This window comes from Hyla sarda, chromosome 9, assembly GCF_029499605.1.
Source record: "Hyla sarda isolate aHylSar1 chromosome 9, aHylSar1.hap1, whole genome shotgun sequence".
In the NCBI taxonomy this organism is placed as follows: domain Eukaryota; kingdom Metazoa; phylum Chordata; class Amphibia; order Anura; family Hylidae; genus Hyla; species Hyla sarda.
Window position 1 is genome coordinate 101126535 of NC_079197.1, and position 23670 is coordinate 101150204.

Below are 23670 nucleotides of genomic sequence, written 5' to 3' on the forward strand. Positions count from 1 at the left end.
CCTGCTTGTTTTCAACCCATGGAGGAAAGTATACGCCAAAATGAAGACCATGAAAAGCATTCACCACCATTGCAGGAAAAGGGACAGCAACTCAGTCATCAGGTTGTCTACAGGGTCTGCAGGACTCAGACTTCCATTGCAGTTAAGAGACACAACCTAGCAGAATAAAACACACTTTCCCAAGAATTTTACATGACAATAAATGTAAAGCAATAAGATTTTTTTTCAACAGTTTGGAACATTGAAGGGTGGGAATTACTTACACCCACTTATAAAAGTATGAATACAAAAGGAAGTGTTGCAGTATATGAATAAAGCCATGTAGATACCATTGCACTCAGGGGTGCATATAGTCTTTTACTAGGTGAAAAGTGTGACTCATGATCAATTACACTACAGTAAAAGGCACACAATTTACTGCAAATTGCTGGGGATTGGTCACATGATATTAACAAAAAAATGTGTTTCAACTATAACAGCCACACAGCAAATAACTGCATTACAAAGCAGCAACAATTCACTTTAAGACATGTGCCATTTAGCCATGTGCCACGCTATCGCAACATGACTAACCTAAACCAAATGCTGCCACAAGTCTAAAAATTGAATCTGCAATGGAAAGGGAAAAAAATGAAAAAATCCTACTGAGCTTGGATACTTGAAAACATGGTCCCAACAAGATAGTCTTCAAATCAAACAATAAATAAATGTTAGCTGTTCCCAGTTTGGTGCAAGTATAAACAAAATGAGAAGGGTATAGAAGGGAAATATATGGGTAGTCTAAGACATCCATGCATCATCCAAGAAAACTCAAAGTAATATGCTTTAAAGGGGTTTTCCCCCATAAGGTGATTTTAGTGCATACCTGCCAGGCTATCTTTTTGTGAACTGGGGATTTCCTGGTCTTCTCTATAAAACTTAAAAAACAATAGAAAGAAATGTACCAAAATATAAAAACATTCAAATAAATATTATTGGGGTTTCTTAGAAGAAAAATTAATGCTCTAAAAACTAGTTTGTGTAAAGGGGGCCTAAACACCGGTTAGTCGATATGAGCTGCAGTTAATTCTGTTTTCAATAAAAATCTGTTTCTAACTTTGAAAACATTGTAACCTTGACATTAGTGCACACAGCTTTGAATGCAGAATTATCACACAATGCTTTTGTTAGAAGCCAGGTAGAAAACATGACCCCTGTAGCCACTTTTGAGAACGCAGTTTGAAAACTATTTTTCCAAAACTGAGAACTGCAGGATGACTTCATAATTACATATTTCAACTGGGTAACAAAGGAAAAGGCAATTAGTAACAAAAAGGATTTTGTACACCAAGTGAGTGAGCACCAAGATAATCCTGGTTCATTGGGATCTGAAGAGAATGAGAGTGTTGTTCTCAAAACACAAATGTTAATTCTCTCCCAGCAGCATAGGATTTGATTGGTCTGTACTGTAAATCACGGGAGAAACCTTCAACATTCCAGAAAAATAAGAAGAAAATGGATGTTAAGTACAAAAGTAAACAAGAGGGCTCATATATCAGCGATCAGAAATATCACATCCGACAATATGGTGTGTGAGGTAAGATCTATACAAACCCTGGGGGAGTTTTCATTACAGGGGCTGTAAAGTTAGTGTAGTTCATAATATAGTGTCTGTACCTGTGTGTGACAGTTTTCTCACAATCCTTATTTGATTTTCACCCCAATACTTATTTTTAACAGCATACAAAATGACTGTTGTCTCAGATTTTTCCCAGGTTGCAATGCGGCCGAGACCTGACTCACTAGTCAGCTGATGACAGGGAGCCTGTCTGGGTCAATGGGTGGAGGGATCGCTTGATGGGAGAGAGATCAATCTGCAACTAATGCAACAGCTGTAGGCACCCGGATTGAAAACCACAGGTCTTTTGAATGGATGCAGCTCATTTATGTTTCAATGGGTGGAGTGGCTGATGTGTGGGAAGGAGGAAAATGGAATTGTGGGATTTGTAGTCAAAAAAAGAAAAGTCAAACAGGAAATACCAGTTCACAAAAAGCTAGCCACAGTATTATGGTAATCTCACAACATAGCCATTTAGCCCCAAGACAAGCGCAGATCCTTCCTAAGCATGTCCATTACTGTCTGCCAGGTACGTACTAAAATCACCTTATGGTGGATAACCCCTTTGAGGCTAAATTCACATCATTCATTCGTGGCTTTGAGGCCTTTTTTTTTTTCTTTACAAAGTTAAAGCCATAAATGGATACTAAAGTATGGGTGGAACCACTTAGTGAGGTTGTATTGCGGTTGCATTTGGTTGCATGCAGTTGACTAATTAAAAAATACTGCTGTTAACCTGCATATTTTTAATACTTGCCAGTTTGGCCATGCGGTTTAACTAACCTTATATTTTAATAGTTCGGACATTTGCACACACGGCGATACCACATATGTTTATGTTTATTTTTGATTACATTATTTCATTTAACCCTTTCAGGACTTTTCCCTTTTTGCACTTTCATTTTTTCCTCCTCACCTTCTTAAAAATCAATACGCTTTCAGTTTATCACCGACAGACCAATATGAGGGCTTGTTTTATGCCCTACCAATTTTACTTTGTAATGACATCAGTAATTTCCCCACAAAATCAATGCAAACCCCCCCCCCCCCCCCCCCAAAAAAAAGTCAATTTTGTAATTTTTATCAGCTTCCGTTTTAATACGCATTGCACTTTTCGGTAAAGATGACACCTTATATTTATTCTGTAGGTCCATACGGTTACAAGGATACCCAATTAATGTAGGTTTTATTTTATTATTCTACTTAAAAAATTTTTTACTTCATGCACCAAAATTAGTATGTTTAAAATTGTCATCTTCTGACCCCTATAACTCTTGAATTTTTCTGTATATGGCTGACCCCGCGTCATAGCAGGGTGGTCCCGGGTGGTTGCCGCACCTAAAATTAAAATAAACGGTTCCCGCCAGCTCAGTCGGGCTGTTCGGGCCCGACTGAGCTGCCGGGAACAGCTGAGGGGATGGGAAAGGGTCCCTACCTGCCTCCATCTCTGTCCGATCGTCGATCTGCTGCTCCATGCCTGAACAGCAGGCTGGAGCAGCAGAGGGCCGATAACACTAATCAATGCTATGCTATGGCATAGCATTGAACAGTGTATGCAATCAGAAGATTGCATGTAATAGTCCCCCATGAGACTAATAAATGGTGTAAAAAAAAGTAATTAAAAAAAGTAAAAAGATTTGATTTAACCCCTTCCATGATAAAAGTTTGAATCACCCCCCTTTTCCCATTTAAAATGTCCAAACTATAAAAATATAATGTTAATTAAACCGCACAGTAAATGGCGTATACGTAAAAAAAATTCCAAAGTCCAAAATTGCTTATTGGTCATATTGAATAACCTAAAAAATTTACAAAAAGCGATCAAAAAGTCCCATCAAAATAAAAATGGTACAGATAAAAACTTCAGATCACGGCACAAAAAATGAGCTCTCATATATCCCCGTATGCGGAAAAAAAAATAGTTCTAGGGGTCAGAAGATGTTTAGTTTGCTTTACATGGATTTGAAATGCTGTGAATTTTCTGCAGCAGATTTGTGCAAGGCGTATCCACAGTGTATTAAAGTACCAGCATTGTAAATGAGACTTTAAAGGGGGACTCCAGAAGAAAACATGCTTTTAAATGAACTGGTGCCAGGAAGTTATACAGTTTTGTAAATCACTTCCGTTTGAAAATCTTAAGCCTTTCAGTACTTATTACCCTTCTGCTCCACGGGAGGTTTCTGTCCTCCCTGAGCTCGCCTTGGGACACCTGCGATATGGTCTGACAGGTGTTCCGCCCCAGTCAAACCACCTCGGAGCAGAAGTAGTGTGTAGTTCTTTCCAGTATGACCACAGTGCTCTCTGCTAACACCTCTGTCCATGTCAGGAACTGTTTGGAGAATGAGCAAATCCCCATTTCAAACTTTTCCTGCTCCAGACAGTTCTTGAAATGAACAGATGTGGCAGCAGAGAGCAGAAAACTTCCATGCAAGCATACAACAGATGATAAGTAATGGAAGGATTACAATTTTTAAATATAAGTAATTTACAAATCTGTATAACCTGCGGGCACCATTTGATTAGATTTTTGTTTTCCGCCAGAGTACTCCTTTAATGTGCCTCACTGCCAAGAGGGTTTGCACAGGGTTGCCCCATGCATTGTGGATTGGTACTTTGACAAGTTAACTGCACTGTAGATATTAGTGGTTGTAGTTCCCCTGGGACGCATCCTGTCTGGTGGTGCGGTGACGGTGAAATGCAGACAGGGGCCTAGCTATAGAGGTACCAGAGGTAGCAGTCGCACCAGGGCCCAGGTGCCTAAGGGGGCCCCAAAGCACATCTGCCCCATAAGAGACCAGTATTGTAATTGGCATATAGGGCCCTGTTGGCGATTTTTCATCGGGGCCCAAAGGCTACAAGCTACGCCTCTGAATGCAGAACAAATGGTCCAAACATTATGGTAACAGAAGAATACACAGGGGGAGATTTATAAAAACCTGTCCAGAGGAAAAGTTGCTGAGTGGCCAATAGCAACCAATCAGATTGCTTCTTTCATTTTGCAGAGGCCTTTTTTTTTAAATGAAAGAAGCGAGCTGATTGGTTGCTAGGGGCAACTCAGCAACTTTTCCTCTGGACAGGTTTTGAAAAAATCTTCTTCACAGTATTTACTGAATGATCAATTTCTTTCACAACAGTAGGTACACTCTAATAACTTGTTGGTCACCAAGGGCGTACCTTGCTCTCTGGTACTTAACCTCTTGGGGACGCAGGGTGTACCTGTACGGGATATAATGCAGAGTCACGCAGTGGCCCAGCATCATATTTGGTCGGTCCCGGCGGCTAACGGTAGCCAGGACCTGGGGCTAATAGTGCACATCAAAGCATTCCAAGCAACTCAGTCGGGCTGATCGGGAGACCGAAGTGAAACTGCGGTGTACCGATCAGCTAGGATGCAGCAGGAGGGTCCGTTACCTGCCTCTGGCACGTCCAATTGGCGAATGATTGCTCCAAGCCTAAGATCCAGGCTTGAGGAATCGACCGCTGATAACACTGATCAATGCAATGCTATGGCATAGCATTGAACAGTGCTGGCAATCAATCTACTGCATGGTATGGCCCCCTATGGAGGCTATAACACTGCAAAAAAAGGGGAAAAAAAGAGTTAATAAATGTGATTTAACCCCTTCCCTAATAAAAATTCAAATCACCCCCCTTTTCCCATAAAAAAAAAACATGTAAATGAAAATAAATATAAACATAGGTGGTATCGCCACCTGCGTAAATAAATGTCGGAAAAATATATTATTACTTAAACCGCACGGTCAATGGCGTACATGTAAAATAATTCCAAAGTCCAAAATAGCTTATTTTTGGTCACTTTTTATACCATAAAAAATAGATAAAACGTGATCAAAAAGTAAGATCAAAATGGTACCAGAAAAAACCTCAGATCACGGCACAAAAAATGAGCCCTCACACTGCCCAGTATGCAGAAAAATAAAAAAGTTATAACGTATGACTTTTCGTGCATGTAGATATGATATTTTTCAGAAGTAATATAAAATCAAACCTATATAAGAAGGGTATCATTTTAATTGGACTTACAGAATAAATATCAGGTGTCATTTTTACCAAAAAATGTACTGCGTAGAAACGGAAGCCTCCAAATTTACAAAAAAAAGAAAACATTTGTATAAAATATTGTATTATTCTTTTTTTTTTTTTGTAATATGTGGTGGTTATAAAAAAAAAAAAAAAAGAGACAGCGCCAATAACCCTGAAGGATAGGAGTGAGGTGGCAGGGGTGACACCTCCTCCAATTCCCTGCGATTGGCCGGTCAGGACTGATAGGCCAATGGCAGATCAGGGGCTGGAACAAGGAGGGTTCAGGCTATGATCCCCCGCTCTACCCACGTGTGGAAGTCTGGGCAGAGACAAACATGGCAGCAGGGGGCAGTGGTGGAGAGCTAGGGGCAGCTTACCCGGCAGTGGGCAGCAGAGTCAGCGGGCGGCGGAGTCGGCGGGCAGCAGAGTCGGCGGGCTGCAGAGTTAGCAGATGCGGAGACCGCGGGCTGCAGGGCGGCTGCAGGCCCTCTAGATAATGCAAAGCTACAACTCTCAGCATGTCCAGAAAGTCCAGGCATGATGGGAGTTGTAGTCCTGCAACATCTGGTCTCAAGATGTTGCAGAACTACAACTCCCAGCATGCATGGACACTCTGGGCATTCTGGGAGTAGCAGTTCTGCAACATTTGGAGGGCCACAGATTAAAGACCACTACATAGTGTTTTTCCAACTGTGCTCCTCCAGCTGTTACATAACTACAACTCAAAGCATACATGGTCTACCAGTGCATGCTGGGAGTTGTAGTTTTACAACAGCTGTAGGAAACACTGTCGTAGGGTACTTTTGGGATTGGAGGTTAGTGTAATGCTTGCATCCGGGTCCGCCTCCCATGCAAATCCCAAATTTAGGCCTCAAATGCACATGGTGCTCTCTCACTTCGGAGCCCTGTTGTATTTCAAGGGCCATATATGGGGTATTTCCGTACTCGAGAGAGGAATTGCGTTACAAATTTTCGGGGGCTTTTCCTCCTTTTACCCTTTATGAAAAGGAGAAGTTGGGGGGCTACACCAGCATGTTAGTCTCCGGACCCAATATATTCATCTTTCCACTAGAAAATGGTTCCGAAAAAAGATCTACCTCTTTTAGGTCATCTAATGTGCGGCCGTGTTACGGACCGCACAAAATTTAAATAGACGGTCTCCGATACAGTTAGGTGCTGGAGTGGATCCTGCTACGCCGGTTACACAGGCTGGTGCTTTTTAGGTGTACAAGTTACCTGACAGATCCTCAATACTATCACTTAGCTAGCACCAGTCTAAGTCGCAATATGGCTTACACTATTTAACTGTCAATACATTTTTTTCCCTCAAAATTATATGAGACTATTGTAAACATCAAACTGTTTAAGCTATTGCAAACTTATATATATCACAACTATTTTGATGTTTGATTGACACCTTAATTGTTTGCCGTTCGCGGCTTTTTTCCTGTATAAAAACTAAACTTACCTGTAAACCAATCATCTGATCTGACGAAGAGGGGGTCCCGCCCCTCGAAACGCGTCATCTTCTGGTACCTGTCGTTAACTGTTTGTGCTGTTCTATGGAATAAAGAAGTGTTTTTTGAAATACACTCTGGACTTTCTCCCTCAGTGATCGAGAGGAGTAGCCTAGTGACCGAGGAAGAGCATCGGGTACACCGTTTTTTGAAACCGCAGGCTGCAGTATCCTGCTTTCCACTGTCCAAACCGTCCAGGAGCTTCCCTAGGATGGAGTGGTGCCGGCAGAACTCCTGGGTCCCCCTACAAGGATATCTGCCCACTGCCTTGGCGCAAAGTGCTTCATGGTGTTGTACTCACAGTGCAACACCACAAGGTGAGCAGAATCATTATATCTTTCTACTAACTTTTGTTGGCAAGGGTAACGGCACACTGCTGCGCCTTGTATCTCTGCTTCCTTTTCATCTTGTCTATCTCCAGTGTAGTGTCCAGAGCATGGAGGCTCTACCAGGAGACAGGCCAGTACATCAGGAGACTTTCCAGGAGTTGGCAGATGCTTTAGTCCAGGTCTGGGAGGACATCCCTCAGGAGACCATTGATAGTTTTTGTGTGATTTTGTTGTCAGTACATTCAATTATGTAAAGACAAAAGTATTTCATACGATTAATTCATTCATTCAGATCTAGGATGTGTTATTTTAGTGTTCCCTTAGTTTACCCTAAGTGTTCCCTTAGTGTAAAATGCATGGTTCTATGTTAACCATTACTATGAAGAATTTCTCTAACTTTCTTTACACTAGTTTTCATAAAAATGTATTTGTATAAACAGCCCATTTTGTGGGGATATAGGTCATATCCAAAAATTTTACATTCAATTAATCTAGTACATTTTGTTAGATGGCACAGAACTATATTGGAATAGTATTAGTGGGTATGCCATGTACAGTAATGAAAAAAAATAAATGAATGTAAATTTGCAGAAACCTCCATAGTGAATTATTTCTAAAATGTTACAGCTGTTATTATATTGTTCAGAGTTAGCTGGGAAAAACAGCTGTTGATTTCACCACTTTGTTACTATGGTGACAAGATGCTAGAGAAATGGATATTTTTATTGCAGTCACTGACTGCTGCTGTATATGTTTTGTAGTTTGATCATTGCCAAATGTAAACAATTTTAACCTTTACTTAAATAATTATAAATAATAAAGAGCTAACTTGCCCCTTGCATTTGTTTATTTTATATACAATTACTAGCTGAGTACCCGGCGTTGCCCGATTTTTCCTTCATAGTCCTTGTTGGGGAGGAAAATCAACAAAGGAGGAAGCTTTAGACTTCATATCCCATCCTCATATATTGTTGTTATATCCCAACCCCATATCCCGACCTTCTATCCCGACCTCCTATCCCGTCCTCCTATCCCTTCCTCCAATCTCATCCTCCTATCCCGACCTCCTATCCCGTCCTCCTATCCCGACTTCCTATCCCGACCTCCTATCCCATCCTCCTATCTCGACCTCCTATCCTGACCATCCTGTCCTCCTATCCCGACCTCCTATCCCGACTTCCTATCCCGTCCTCATATCCCGACCTCCTATCCCGACCTCCTATCCCGACCTCCTATCCCATCCTCATCCAGTCCATCACATCCTCCTATCCCGACCTCCTATCCCGTCCTCCTATCCCGTCCTCCTATCCCATCCTCCTATGCCGACCTCCTATCCCGTCCTCCTTTCTGGTCCTCATATCCCGACCTGCTATCCTGACCTCCTATCCCATCCTCCTATCCCGACTTGCTATCCCGTCCTCCTATGCCGACCTCCTATCCCGTCCTCCTAACTCGACCTCCTATCCCGACCTCCTATCCCGACCTCCTATCTCATCCTCCTATCCCGTCCTCCTATCTCGACCTCCTATCCCGACCTCCTATCCCATCCTCCTATCTCAACCCCCTATTCCGTCCTCCTATCTCCACCTCTTATCTCGACCTCCTATCCCGACCTCCTATCTCGACCTCCTATCCCGACCTCCTATCCCGTCCTCCTATCCCGTCCTCCTATCTTGACCTCCTATCCCATCCTCCTATCTCGACCTCCTATACCGACCTCCTATACCGACCTGCTATCCCGACCTCCTATCTTGACCTTCTATCCCATCCTCCTATCCCGACCTCCTATCTCGACCTCCTATCCCGACCTCCTATCCCGTCCTCCTATCTCAACCCCCTATCCCGACCTCCTATCTCGACCTCCTATCCCGACCTCCTATCTCGACCTCTTATCCTGTCCTCCTATCTCCACCTCATATCCCGACCTCCTAACTCGACCTCCTATCCCGCCCATCCCGTCCTCCTGTCTTGACCTCCTATCTTGACCTCCTATCTCGACCTCTCATCCCGTCCTCATATCCCGACCTGTAATATGTGTACCAGGTATTGAAATATCTCCAGCCGTACAGAAGTTATGTGAGAACATACATTTCCCATTGATTTGCATGGGACTTTAAACAAAACCCCCGACCCTCACAAATGTGGGTAGTTAAGGGTTAAATTAACTATCCTATATTTTAAGTGGACATATAAGTAACACGTGACCAAGTATTATTGAAATATCTCCAGCCGTTTGGAAGTTATGCAGTAACATATATTTCCCATAGACTTGTATAGGACTTTAAACATAAACCCCGCCCCTGGCAAATGGGGGTGAGTAAGGGTTAAATCACCTAGCCTATGTTTGTTGTTGACATATAAGTAACGTGTGCCAAGTTTCATGTTAATATCTTTAGCCGTTTGGAAGTTTTTGTGGAACATACACACATACATACATACACACACACATACACACAAACACACATACATACATACACACACACACACACAGGTTGAGTTTTATATATATAGATAACTTGTATTATTAATAGGTTGGTGCACATTGCCTTTGAGACCTATTGTGCCATTTTATCTACATAAAATGAGCTGTGCTTTTTATTAATGTAGTCATCCTGTCAATGTGACATCATCAATAAATTGTCAGGATTTGGTTTCTAGATAATTTCTCTCAGGATTCAATACCATCACTTGAATGTATTGTGGTTAAAAATATAATAAAACAACCAGCGAATTCAAAGAACAGTGGGGCAGATTTACTTACATGGGTTTACAGAAAAGCAGGTAATATCTTGCCATGCTAGCTATAATGTCGGGCGGAATAGCCCCAGCTCATGTTTGCAATGTAAAATATTTTATGAAAATCAAATAGAATTTTTTTCAATAAAAGGCCTGTGCCATATCTACCCTGCCGATGAACATTGCCCATAACAGGCTGTGCCTATGGAAACTTTGATGAATCAGTAAAAACACAAGGGGGGGGGGGAGATTTATCAAAATGTGTGCAGAAGGAAAGCTGGCCAACCAATTAGATTGCTTCTTTTATTTTTTTAAATGAAAGCAGTGATCTCATTGGTTGCTATGGGCAACTGCTCAACGTTTCCCCTACACAGGTTTTGATAAATCTCCCCCTAGGTCTATGCCCCAGGCCCAATTTGTGTCAAGCACCTAGATTACCAAAATTTGCCTAGGACATTATAGTGTGGCTAACCTAGCTTCCTGTAGGTTCATCCAAGCAATATATACTTCCCTGACTCTTAACCTTAACGTACTGGTATGTCATGAGTCCGCTCCCATTCTATAACTCAGGGGCCACAGCCACACTGGGACCCGTGGCTGATAACGCGCAGCACTGATCGCGGTGCCGCACGTTATTAACCCAACTTTGAACGCCGCGTCTAAAGTGAAAGTAAAATCATGCCGGTTAGCTCAGGGAGCTGTTCAGGATTGCCGCGGCGAAATCGCGGCATCACGAATAGCTTACAAGACAGCCGGGGGGGGGATCCCTACCTGCCTCCATGCTGTCTGATCGCTGAATGACTGCTCAGTGCCTGAGATCCAGGCATGAGCAGTCAAGCGGCAGAATAATCGATCAGTGGTTTCTTATGAGAAACCACTGATCAATGTAAAAGATCAATGTGTGCAGTGTTATAGGTCCCTATGGGAGCTATAACACTGCAAAAAGAAAAGTGAATAAAGATCATTTAAATAATTATAAAAATATATGGTTAATTAAACCGCACGGTCATTGGCGTACGCGCAAAAATATTCCAAAGTCCACAATAGTGCATTTTTGGTCACTTTTTATATCATGAAAAAAGTCCTATCAATGCAAAAATGGTACTGCTAAAAACATCAGATCACGGCGCAAAAAATGAGTCCTCATACCACCCCATATGCGGAAAATTAAAAAAGTTATAGGGGTCAGAAGATGACAATTTTAAAAGTATAAATTTTCCTGCATGTAGTTATGATTTTTTCCAGAAGTATGACAATATCAAACCTATATAAGTAGGGTATCATTTTAACCGTATGGACCTACAGAATAAAGATAAGGTGTCATTTTTACTGAAAAATGTACTGTGTAGAAACGGAAGCCCCCAAAAGTTACACATTTTTTCCAATTTTGTCCCACAATGATTTTTTTTTCCCGTTTCACTGTAGATTTTTGGGTAAAATGACTGACGTCATTACAAAGTAGAATTGGTGCATCAAAAAATAAGCCATCATATGGATTTTTAGGTGCAAAATTGAAAGAGTTATGATTTTTTAAAGGTAAGGAGAAAAAAACGAAAATGCAAAAACGGAAAAACCTCGGGTCCTTAAGGGGTTAAGGTATTCCAGTTTTAGAAAATTGTATTTAAATAAGACTAATACCCCGAGATATATTACTTACTAACATAGTATTGTTACAAATTATACTGGCTTCAGCATGATTTATCCCTGACAGAAAGTTGTTTAGTTCTTTCATTTGTAGTGTGATTTTGTCTCTAGCTCCCTGGCTCCTCCCTCACTCCAAAGACCATGCACCATCCTCTGCTGTCTCAGGAGGCTTAGCTGGATCTTGTCTCTGAGCTCAAGCCCTGCCCATGAATGATGTCATCACCTCTGACCAGCCCATACAGCCTACATCACCATTTCTAAAATTAGCATTTCTATTATTTTATTTATTTTTTTATTTACCTGAAGTCAGAGTAACCCTTTCAACCCTTACGTTGTTTTACGGAAATAATCTAAATTATACATGAGAATATGACACCATGGGTAAAGTGCACAGCTATTCCCAAGTGACTCAACAGGACGCCACCATTAAAATACTGCCTCATTACATAATGTGGGAAAATTTAAAGCATAATAACATAGTGACAAAATGAAATGCTTCTATTTTACCAGCATTTATCAGCTCTATGTGTTTCCCTTGGACAACTACCAGCTATCCTACCACCCTTTCCCTTTCCATACATTGAGCTTCCTTGTACCAATGGAACTGTATACATGTTTTGTAGGACACAGAAGTATGTTTTTATATAAGTTAGCATGACAAACATGGTGTCCCAAAAATAAGGTTTTTGCCTACTTTTTTTTGTACTCAAGTGAATAATGAATGGATTTGACAGCTAGGTATACAGTCATGGCTGTAAATGTTGGCACCCCTGAATGTTTTCAAGAAAATGAAGTATTTCTCACAGAAAAGGATTGCAGTAACATATGTTTTGCTATACACATGTTTATTCCCTTTGACATAATGTCACACCAAACTCCACAAATGGGCTGGACAAAATTATTGGCACCCTTTCAAATTGTGGATAAATAAGATTGTTTCAAGCATGTGAGGCTCCTTTAAACTTGCCTGGGGCAAATAACAGGTGTGGGCAATATGAAAATCACACCGGAAAGCAGATTAAAAGAAGAGAAGTTAACTCAGTCTTTGCATTTTGTGTCTGTGTGCCACACTTAGCATGGACAACAGAAATAGGAAAAGAGAACTGTCTGAGGACTTGAGAACCAAAAGTGTGGAAAAATATCAACAATCTCAAGGTTACAAGTCCATCTCCAGGCATCTAGATTTGCCTTTGTCCACAGTGCACAACATTATTAAGAAGTTTGCAACCCATGGCACTGTAGCTAATCTCCTTGGGCATGGACAGAAGAGAAAAATTGATGAAAGGTGTCAATGCAGGATAGGCTGGATGGTGGATAAGCAGCCCCAAACAAGTTCCAAACATAATCAAGTTGTCCTTCTGGCTCAGGCAGCATCAGTGTCAGCGTGAACTATCTGTCAACATTTAAATGAAATATAACGCTATGGCAGGAGACCCAGGAGGACCCCACTGCTGACACAGAGACATAAAAAAGCAAGACTACATTTTGCCACAATGAACTTGAGTAAGCCAAAAATCCTTCTGGAAAAATGTCTTGTGGACAGATGAGACCAAGATAGAGCTTTCTGGTAAAACACATGATTTTACCGAAATAGGAATGAGACCTACAAAGAAGAGAACACACCACCTACAGTGAAATATGGTGTAGGTTCAATTATGTTTTGGGGTTGTTTGGCTTCCTCTGGCACTGGGTGTCTAGAATGTGTGCAAGGCATCATGAAATCTGAGGAAATCTGTACAGCCCAGTGTCAGAAAGCTGGGTTTGCGTTTGAGATCTTGGGTCTTCAAGCAGGACAATGACCCCAAACATACGTCATAAAGCCCCCAGAAATGGATGGCAACAAAGCGCTGGAGAGTTCTGAAGTGGCCAGCAATGAGTCAAGATTAAATCCCATTGAACCCCTGTGGAGAGATCTTAAAATTGCTGTTGGGAAAAGGTGCCCTTCCAATACGAGAGACCTGGAGCAGTTTGCAAAGGAAGAGTGGGCCGACATTCCGGCTGAGAGGTGTAAGAAGCTTATTGATGGTTAAAGGAAGCGACTGATTTCAGTTAGTTTAGTTATTCAAGGTTGTGCAACCAAATATTAAGTTAAGGGTGCCAATAATTTTGTAAAGATCCTTTTTGGAGTTTGGTGTGGCGTTATGTCCAATTTGCTTTTTTTCCTCCCTTTTTTGGTTTAGTTCCAATACAAACAAAGGGAATAAACATGTGTGTAGCAAAACATGTGTTACTGCAATCCTTTTCTGTGAGAAATACTTCATTTTCTTGAAAAAATTCAGGGATGCCAACATTTACGGTCACGACTGTATGCATGCTGGTTGTGTGGTTTGCCAATTTGTCTTTAATAAGGGATGCACATGACTAGCAAACATTCTGGGCTGTGATGATTTAGTCCATGAATGTTACAGATATGAGACTACAAGCTCCGTGCTATATTACGGCTATGAATTGCGCAGTTCCATAATACATGTCAATAGACTGTTTACTTGTACAAGACTAGTGAGAACAGTGACTGGCTGCAGAATTATGTTAATTATGTACATGAGATCATTGTTGCAAGCATTGCAGGGTAGTAGTGGATTTAGGGGTGAGTTGAGTTTTTTAGTTCTATTTTAATGCCAGCTTTTCCCCAATTCTCTAAAAATTCTAGACAACTGCTTTAACCCATTTGCCCCCAACAGCCATAAATGTATTGTGGATGGGCATCAGGTGAGTATGGATGGGCTGAGACATTGGGGGAAAATTTTCAAAACTTGTGCAGAGGAAAAGTGGAGCAGTTGCCCATTGCAACCAGATTGCTTCTTAAATTTTTCAAAGGCCTTTTTAAAAATTAAATAAGGAATGGGATTGGTTGGTATGGATAACTGGCCACTTTACCTCTGCACAAGTTTTGATAAATCTACCCAATTTAAGCCTACTTCATGCCCTGTGGCTGGATGCTGCTTTCTGCAGTTAACAGCAGTGGGCACCAACTGGCATCAGATCTAGCTTTAATGATTGGCTTAACCCCCTAAAAGCTTCAGTCAATGGTGACTATTGTATTTAGGGGAATAGGAGCTGTGGGCCAGTCCTTTCCAGCATCCCAACAATGCAATTGCAGAGTGCCAGTTAGTTGTCATGGCAGCAAAGGGCCTTCTGGAGGCCCCCATGGCTGCCATGATAGGACTTTTATTACAAGGCTGCAATAAAAGATCAGTGATTTAACAGTTCCCTGCAATAACTATGTATTGCATTGAACTGGACAAACAATCAAACAATTGCACATTTAAGTCCACTAAGGAGACAAAAAATAATTTTTAACTCAATTTATCTCAGTGAATGGCACAGATGTGAACCATTAAGAGTTGTAGAATTGAAATTAGTTTGTTTCCAAAAACTGCACTGTTAGGCCCCTTTCACACTATAAAGTTGCTCCATTAAAAGACCTGTTATAAACATCCGTTAGAAAAGCCTTAAAAACGGATGTTAAACGTCCGTTACTAAATCCCATTCAAGTCTATGGGATTTTTTGATTATTATTTTTTGACCCCTTATAGCCCCTCATGAATAACGGATGTTATTTGTGACGGAAGAAAAAACATCTGTTATTTTTAACATTAAAGTCTGTGCCAAATGGATGAGCCTTTATGTCATCCGTTTGCACCTGGTTTATAATATCCGTTATTACTTCTGAGCATGCTCAGCAGAGGTGACATCAGCAGACTCCTGCAGTGCCGAGGGACTACTACAACTCCCATCATGGAACAGACTTGTTTCCATGATGGGAGTAGTAATTTCCCTGCTGCAGGAGTCTGCCAGTGGCTGGGGAGGCTACATTAGTGCTTGTACTACTACCTCTATAATAGAACAGACTCTGTTCCATGATGGGAGTTGTAGTACAGGGGCTGAGGGATTGATCTCACTGGGTTTCACTTTTGAGACCCCATGCGATCAGAAGATATTAAGCAGGGGAGCAGGCGGCATGGTCCACAACCTTGCGATGTATCGCATGTTTATACTTTCATTTTTAAATCCCCCACGGGGAGCTCTGAATGGCCGGCGCCGAGGAGCTATTCAGAGCTCCCAGCGGGGTTTTTAAAATGAACATTGTAAGTGGCAGCAGGGGCCATATGTATGCGCTGTGGGGGGGCAGACATGTAGCCTATAAATCTAGTCCCCCTGCACATTTATAATATGCCCCGCGCAGCACATTAAAGGGGTATTCCAGGAAAAAACTTTTTTATATATATCAACTGGCTCCAGAAAGTTAAAAAGATTTGTAAATTACTTCTATTAAAAAATCTTAATCCTTTCAGTACTTATGAGCTTCTGAAGTTAAGGTTGTTCTTTTCTGTCTAAGTGCTCTCTGATGACACGTGTCTCAGGAAATGCCCAGTTTAGAAGATGTTTGCTATGAGGGTTTGCTTCAAAACTGGGCGTTTCCTGAGACACGTGTCATCAGAGAGCACTTAGACAGAAAAGATCAACCTTAACTTCAGAAGCTCATAAGTACTGAAAGGATTAAGATTTTTTAATAGAAGTAATTTACAAATCTGTTTAACTTTCTGGAGCCAGTTGATATATATAAAAAAAAGTTTTTTCCTGGATAACCCCTTTAATAAAGATATGACCCACACCAGCACATTTATAATTATATACCCCCGCAACGCATTAATAAAGATATGACTCCCGCCGCGCTGCGGGGGGGGGGGGGGGTATATATTTATGAATGCGCCTTCGGGGGTCATATATTTATTAATGCGCTGCAGGGGGGCATATTATAAAAGTGCTGGGGGCTAGATTTATAGGCTATATGTCTGCCCCCCCTGCAGCGCTATATATCTTGCCCCCCACAGCGCTTTTAATATACATATGGCCCCCGCTGCCACTCACAATGTTCATTTTAAAAAATCCGGCCATTCAATACAGGCCATTCAGGGCTCCTCGTGGGGGATTTCAAAATTAAAGTAAACGACAGGGTGGGCCATTTATATGGATACACCTTAATAAAATGGGAATGGTTGGTGATATTAACTTCCTGTTTGTGGCACATTAGTATATGTGAGGGGGGAAACTTTTAAAGATGGGTGGTGACCATGGCGGCCATTTTGAAGTCAGACATTTTGAATCCAACTTTTGTTTTTTCAATTGGAAGAGGGTCATTTGACACAGAAAACCAAGCACATCAAAAACAATGATGTGCTTGGTTTTAACGTAACTTTATTCTTTCATGAGTTATTTACAAGTTTCTGACCATATATAAAATGTGTTCAATGTGCTGCCCATTGTGTTGGATTGTCAATGCAACCCTCTTCTCCCACTCTTCACACACTGATAGCAACACTGCAGGGCTCCTCGTGGGGGATTTCAAAATTAAAGTAAACGACAGGGTGGGCCATTTATATGGATACACCTTAATAAAATGGGAATGGTTGGTGATATTAACTTCCTGTTTGTGGCACATTAGTATATGTGAGGGGGGAAACTTTTAGAGATGGGTGGTGACCATGGCGGCCATTTTGAAGTCAGACATTTTGAATCCAACTTTTGTTTTTTCAATTGGAAGAGGGTCATTTGACACATCAAACCAAGCACATCAAAAACAATGATGTGCTTGGTTTTAACGTAACTTTATTCTTTCATGAGTTATTTACAAGTTTCTGACCACATATAAAATGTGTTCAATGTGCTGCCCATTGTGTTGGATTGTCAATGCAACCCTCTTCTCCCACTCTTCACACACTGATAGCAACACTGCAGGAGAAATGCTAGCACAGGCTTCCAGTATCTGTAGTTTCAGGTGCTACACATCACGTATCTTCACAGCATAGACAATTGCCTTCAGATAACCCCAAAGATACAAGTCTAAGGGGGTCAGATCGGGAGACCTTGGGTGCCATTCAACTGGCCCACGATGACCAATCCACTTTCCAGGAAACTGTTCATCTAGGAATGCTCGGACCTGGCACGTTCCCTGAGTTTTCTCAGTAAGATGGTGCACCACCACATTATGGGTGTCAGGTACGAGCATTCCTAGATAAACAGTTTCCTGGAAAGTGGATTGGTCGTCGTGGGCCAGTTGAATGGCTCCCAAGGTCTCCCGATCTGACCCCCTTAGACTTTTATCTTTGGGGTCATCTGAAGGCAGTTTCCTTGAATCTTATTTTTTCCCCACTGCTCTAACCTGTTGCAAAATGACTAGGGTCACCTAGTGTAGGTGTGTAAAAAAATTAGAACAAGCCTTTTATTTCAATTTTGTTTGTGGCGTGAGTGCATAGTATACATGGCTGATTTTATTTTTAAAGTAGGGTTAAAAAAAACTAGAAAAGAATGTCTGGCACCAGATGGCCAATGCTTCTTAGGTTCTTAGACACTGTATAGTGACAAAAATAAATAAATAAATAACTAAAAGGATAGATTTCAGGAACTGGTATAGAGGAACTTGGTCCAATTACATAAAAAAAAACACAGGTAGCTTTCAAAAATAACAATCTGAGAAAGGAGGAAATATTGGGGGTAAAACAATTACAGGCTAATAAATGTTATACGTAGACCAGGCAGGCACTGTAGTCGTTATGTATGCGGATCTGTATGAGATGCACTGTGGGCGATCCGATCATCTATTTTAACATGCGCATTGCCACAGATGCAGTCATCTGTACTGATCACAGCATCTGAGGGGTTAATGGCAGACATCCGCGCGATCGTGGATGTCGGCCATTGCAGGCGGGTTCCCGGCTGCTGATAGCCGGAACCTGCCGTGTATGACGCGAGCACCACTCCGATGGTCGCGGTCATACAGAGGACGTAAATGTACGTCCTGGTGTGTGAAGTACCGCCATACCAGGACGTACATTTATGGATAAGATACAGTGGCAAGATGAGTTCTCTTGGGCCACTTGTGACGTGGCAGTACCGTACCCGTCCCTTCCTTGGGGCAAAGGTTTGTAAGCACTGTCCAGACACATGAATGTGTATAGCAATTACTCCCCTGATCTGAAGAAATTTATTTTAGATGCCACAGAATTTTTATTTTTTTTGTTTAATGACACATACTTTCTTCAGGGGAGCTTCTATGGGTGCTAAATATTCCCCCACTTTTACAAACATATTCATGTCCCAATGGGAGGAGTCATTTATATTTTTGCCCAGGAATCCATTTTGTGATTGCATAAAGTGGATGGGGCGATATATAGATGATTTGATCATCATCTGGAGAGATACTGAATCGAGATTTTGGGAGTTTTCTTAATATTTAAATTGTAATGATCTTAATTTATCCTTTACAGCTTCCTTCTCTCGGTTCAGAATTCCCTTCCTGGATGTGAGGTTTTCATCTGAGGGCAATCGCATTGTCTCATCTCCATATCGTAAGGATGTAACAGGGAATGCTATTTTGCAGGCGTCATCTTGTCACCCTCGCCATGTGGTGGAGTGTATCCCAGATGGTGCAGATTACGCCGCAATTGTTCCCGGGCCTAAGATTATGAGGTGGAGTTGGGATTTTTGCATAACAGATTAAAAGAAAGAGGCTTCACTGAAGCCAATTTGACAACAGCAAAAGAGAAGGCAGACAAACTGAAAAGATCTCAACTCATTGTGCAATCTAGTAATAGGTATGTAAAGCAGAAGGCTGAGAATATGGTCCCATATTTTATTACACAAAATAGTAGGCAATATAATAAGATTGGATGTATAATGAAAAAATACCTACCCGTTCTTCAACAAGATACCATATTGGAAGGAATTATTTCACAGGGTTTCAGGATGGAATCCAGAAGAGGCCCTTCATCAGGTATCAAACTATCTCCTAGTATGTTTAATTCCACAAGCCCATCTAGGAACTCCATGTGGCTACATAGCATCGCAACTGGAAATGTGGTCATAGTACATGCATCGCATGCAGCTACATGCATGTCACAAAAGAATTCAGATGTTACGACAATAACTTGGTGTATGACATTAAAGATTGCATAAATTGTAATTCCAAGTACGTCATTTATCTGGCCTCTTGTGAGACATTTAGGTATCAATATGTTGGTTGCACAACAACACCATTAAAGGTGAGGATCAGGAGACATGTGTCGAACTGCAGAAACAATCAGTTTAATGTCTCTGCTCTGTCCAGGCACTTCAGGGATCAACATGAAGGTAATACTGATTCCCTGAGAGTGCTTGGGATAGAGAGAGTTAAAAGACCTGCCCGGGTAAGGGGGTCACAGATGAACCCTTTTGAATAGGGAGTCGTTCTGGATCTTTCTCCTGGGTACAAGGCAATCGAAGGGATTAAATCTGCGTCAGGACCTGATTCTCACATATTCACAGCGGGAGTGTAACAGTGATCATTATATATATATATATATATATATATATATATATATATATATATATATATATATTGGTCACTATACAGTATCTATGTAACTCGACCAAGTCCCTCTCTATCAGCTCCTGAAATCTATCATTTTTATTTTTTTTGTCACTATACAGTGTCTATCAAAGTATTTTGCAATAACTGATAACTATTTTTATATACTTATTTCACAATTTTTTTTTCTATAATATATGGTAGATCTGTTTTTTATTCCCCTCTGTCTGGGAGTTTTACACGTGTGATCCATTGCCACATTTTGCACATGACTGAAGTGAAACAATCACATGACTTGTCTTGTGTGTTATAAAATGTCTCTGTTTTTATTGTATCTTATGCCATGAGTAAGGGTAGCAATACCCGAAATGCGTAGGCTATTACACTCTGTGTTTGTGGTTTTATGCCATAATAAATCTAAGAAGCATTTGACATCTGGTGCCGGACATTCTTTTCTTGCATTGCCGTATTGCTGGTTACGCCAACTGACAGCCCGAGCACAGGCGCATCAGGGGGATGTTTGGCGCTGTCTACTTCCATTCTATAAAAAAAAAAAAAAATAGACACTTCAATTTTTTGCCATTAGATATATTTTTTATTTTATTTTTTTGACTAATGAACAAGCCCAAAAAAAACAAAAACAAAAAAAACTACCTCCACCACAAAAAGATGTTTCTCCTCCATAGTAAACCTTTTCTTTCTACTTTGAGAGCCCTCCTCAGGACCTCGTTAAACTCCTCAATTTCATTGGTAACAACTTGCTCATTAGGGATTACTTCTGCCTGAGAAACACCCGCTCCAGGTATGGTCTGGGTATCTGACATATGTACCGAGGAACAGAAAGGCTGATTGTGCTCGGGGCTCCAACCGTGAGTACTTATCTGGAACATCTTACAACAATACATAAATACCATATACATAATAAATGGCTGAGGTGTGCAATAACCGTGATCGAGGGCACGCCTATAGAGGGCATACCCTGTGTAGAAGTGATGAGAAGAAGGGAGGGTTGGGTGGGTGCACAAACGAAACACACGCCCTGAGGTAGGGGATTCTGGGTGTTATATATCCCACGCCCCTCCCACAAACACAGCCCTGCAGGCTTAATTACTTGTGCTCGGGGCTTAAACCGTGAGTACTTACCTGGAACATCTTACAACAATACATAAATACCATATACATAATAAACGGCTGAGGTGTGCCATAACCGTGATCGAGGGCACGCCTATAGAGGGCAAAAAGCAAGACAAGTAGGTATAATTAACATTTGATATCCCACAATTACATTGCCAAACTTAAACACCTGTAACATTTCAAACCTAAGATTCAGAATATCTCACTTAACAAGACCATTATCATTATTTGATGATATGCGTTGGAACCTTGTGCTCTGACGCTGCTGCGGTGGAACAAAATCGTGAAGAATGCCCTGAAAGAGAAGTAGGATTATGACCCAATGTTTTAGCTAACAGCATTGTTCAAGAAAGATTTGAACAGGCACCATAACCCTCATCTACTTATGACAAGTTGTTCAGTGATACGGACATGCTCATGTAGACCAAAAGCCGCGGGAGCAGAAAATATTACATCACTGAACCCATACCTTGATAGGAAACTCAGAGGATTGCAGCTTGTCCCTAATAGCAACAAGACTACAGAATGCATTTAATGACCTGTAGACGTGACAGGACTTTGCGTAATCATCATGCCTGTAGCTGTGACAGTGTTTGTGTCACCATATGATCGGGAGACTATAGTGATTAGACAGATATGTACCATATGTAACTGAAATAACCTGACTGAGGACCTATTAAGGGGCAACCATGATTTACTGTATGTGCACGCATAGCACACGCACAAAATCTACTTAAACAACAAGCTACTTACTTACCGATACCTGGTCCATACTTATGGTCCTTACCTGGTACTTATGACCAATAGTGTTGAACCAAGATGAATCAAATACCTTCCCTAGAAGTAGACAACTGCTTTTCCTCTACCTGAAATTTAAGTGGCAAAATACACTTGAGTGGGTAGGTAAAATAAAGGCTTCCATGACCACCCCGTGCCATCCTGACATACCCTAACTGATAAGAGTCATGGAATGAAACAGATATACTGGGATGAATTGGTTTAGTGTATCCTGGAGGAAAGAATTCTTACACTACTCGATAGTAGCCCCGACATGATTTGTAAAACCATTGTACCCAACAAAGCGACAAGTCTTATGCGACCATCATGCCTGTAGTCTTGACAAGACATAGCATGACCATACTAGCCCGTAATTGTGACCGGACATTTACAAAATCATTGTGCCTGTAGTCGTGGCAGATCTACTGTATTTATAGTCCCTGTAATCGTGACAGGACCTTGCATAACCATAATGCCTGTAGTCGTGACACGTCTGGCGTAACCGTTGCGCCTGTAGTCATGCGAGAACATTGCATAACCATCGTGCTTGTAGTCGTGACTGAACTTTTTAAATCTCATACCTGCAGTAATGATAGGTTGCCTAGATATTGTGTAACGGGTCTATTTACAGTAATCATATAGTGACAAGTCTATGCATTCGAAGCGCGTGTATTTGGAAAATATAACAACTCTTGCGAGAGCACAAGAACATTGCCTGATGAGTAGCGCACCAAACTGACTATGGTGACAGCTTGAAAGGCGTGACAAACCTAAAAACATGTGCAACTTACTAGTGATGATCTTCATGTGAATCTGAAAACACAACCTGAGAACATGAAAAATGCAGGCATACTACCGTAGCAACCTGAAAACATAGCCCACCATAACCCTAGCAGACCCCACCAGACCAGAGTGCTCTAACGTGATAATACTAATATCGTGACCGTCTAAGAAACATGACAAGACTGAATACCTGAGGAAACATGACCGTAATAATGACGACAGCCTGAAATGTAGCAACCTATGAAACGTATCAGTGCCGCCTGCCCTGTGATGCTATATAAAATGAATATATGATCACGACATCTACCCGGCATACCCATGATGGAACATTGCACCTGTATGATGGCATGACGCAATCTATACCGTCGTTGTTATTACATATGCGTACTTCGCCTACATGTGAACTAGCAATGTGTACGTAGATGGTAAAGTGTGCATGGTACCGACCAGAGAAGCGAATGCATTGTGTCTCTGCTATGGTGACATATGCTTAGTGTGTGAACTTATCGTGCCGTATGTATGGAATGAATCTATAGTAAGGGAAGCAATGATATCTACGCTATTGTAAGTATACATGGTGTATGAGCTGTGATGACACCTACAACCAAGCTGTGTTCACTCTCCACCCGTGGGCTCAGTAACCCCACTGAGGCCAGCAAGAGGTTGTTCCATTAGTAACTTGCATAGCTTGGCCTTCTTAGCTGTTGCCACAAAAGGAACTCCCCTTCTGTGCAACTCCTCCATGATTTTAGGAATTGTCCA

The 23670-nt window shown here is 41.4% G+C and overlaps 1 long non-coding RNA gene across 1 annotated transcript; it reads left to right on the forward strand.

Annotated features, from left to right (window-relative positions):
• Positions 1-1461: 1461 nt before the first annotated feature.
• LOC130291386 (uncharacterized) lies at positions 1462-7683 on the forward strand. The gene is made up of 3 exons (XR_008847916.1): positions 1462-1576; positions 7254-7475; positions 7580-7683. It is a non-coding gene; the product is annotated as an uncharacterized LOC130291386 (long non-coding RNA).
• The last annotated feature ends 15987 nt before the right edge of the window (positions 7684-23670 follow it).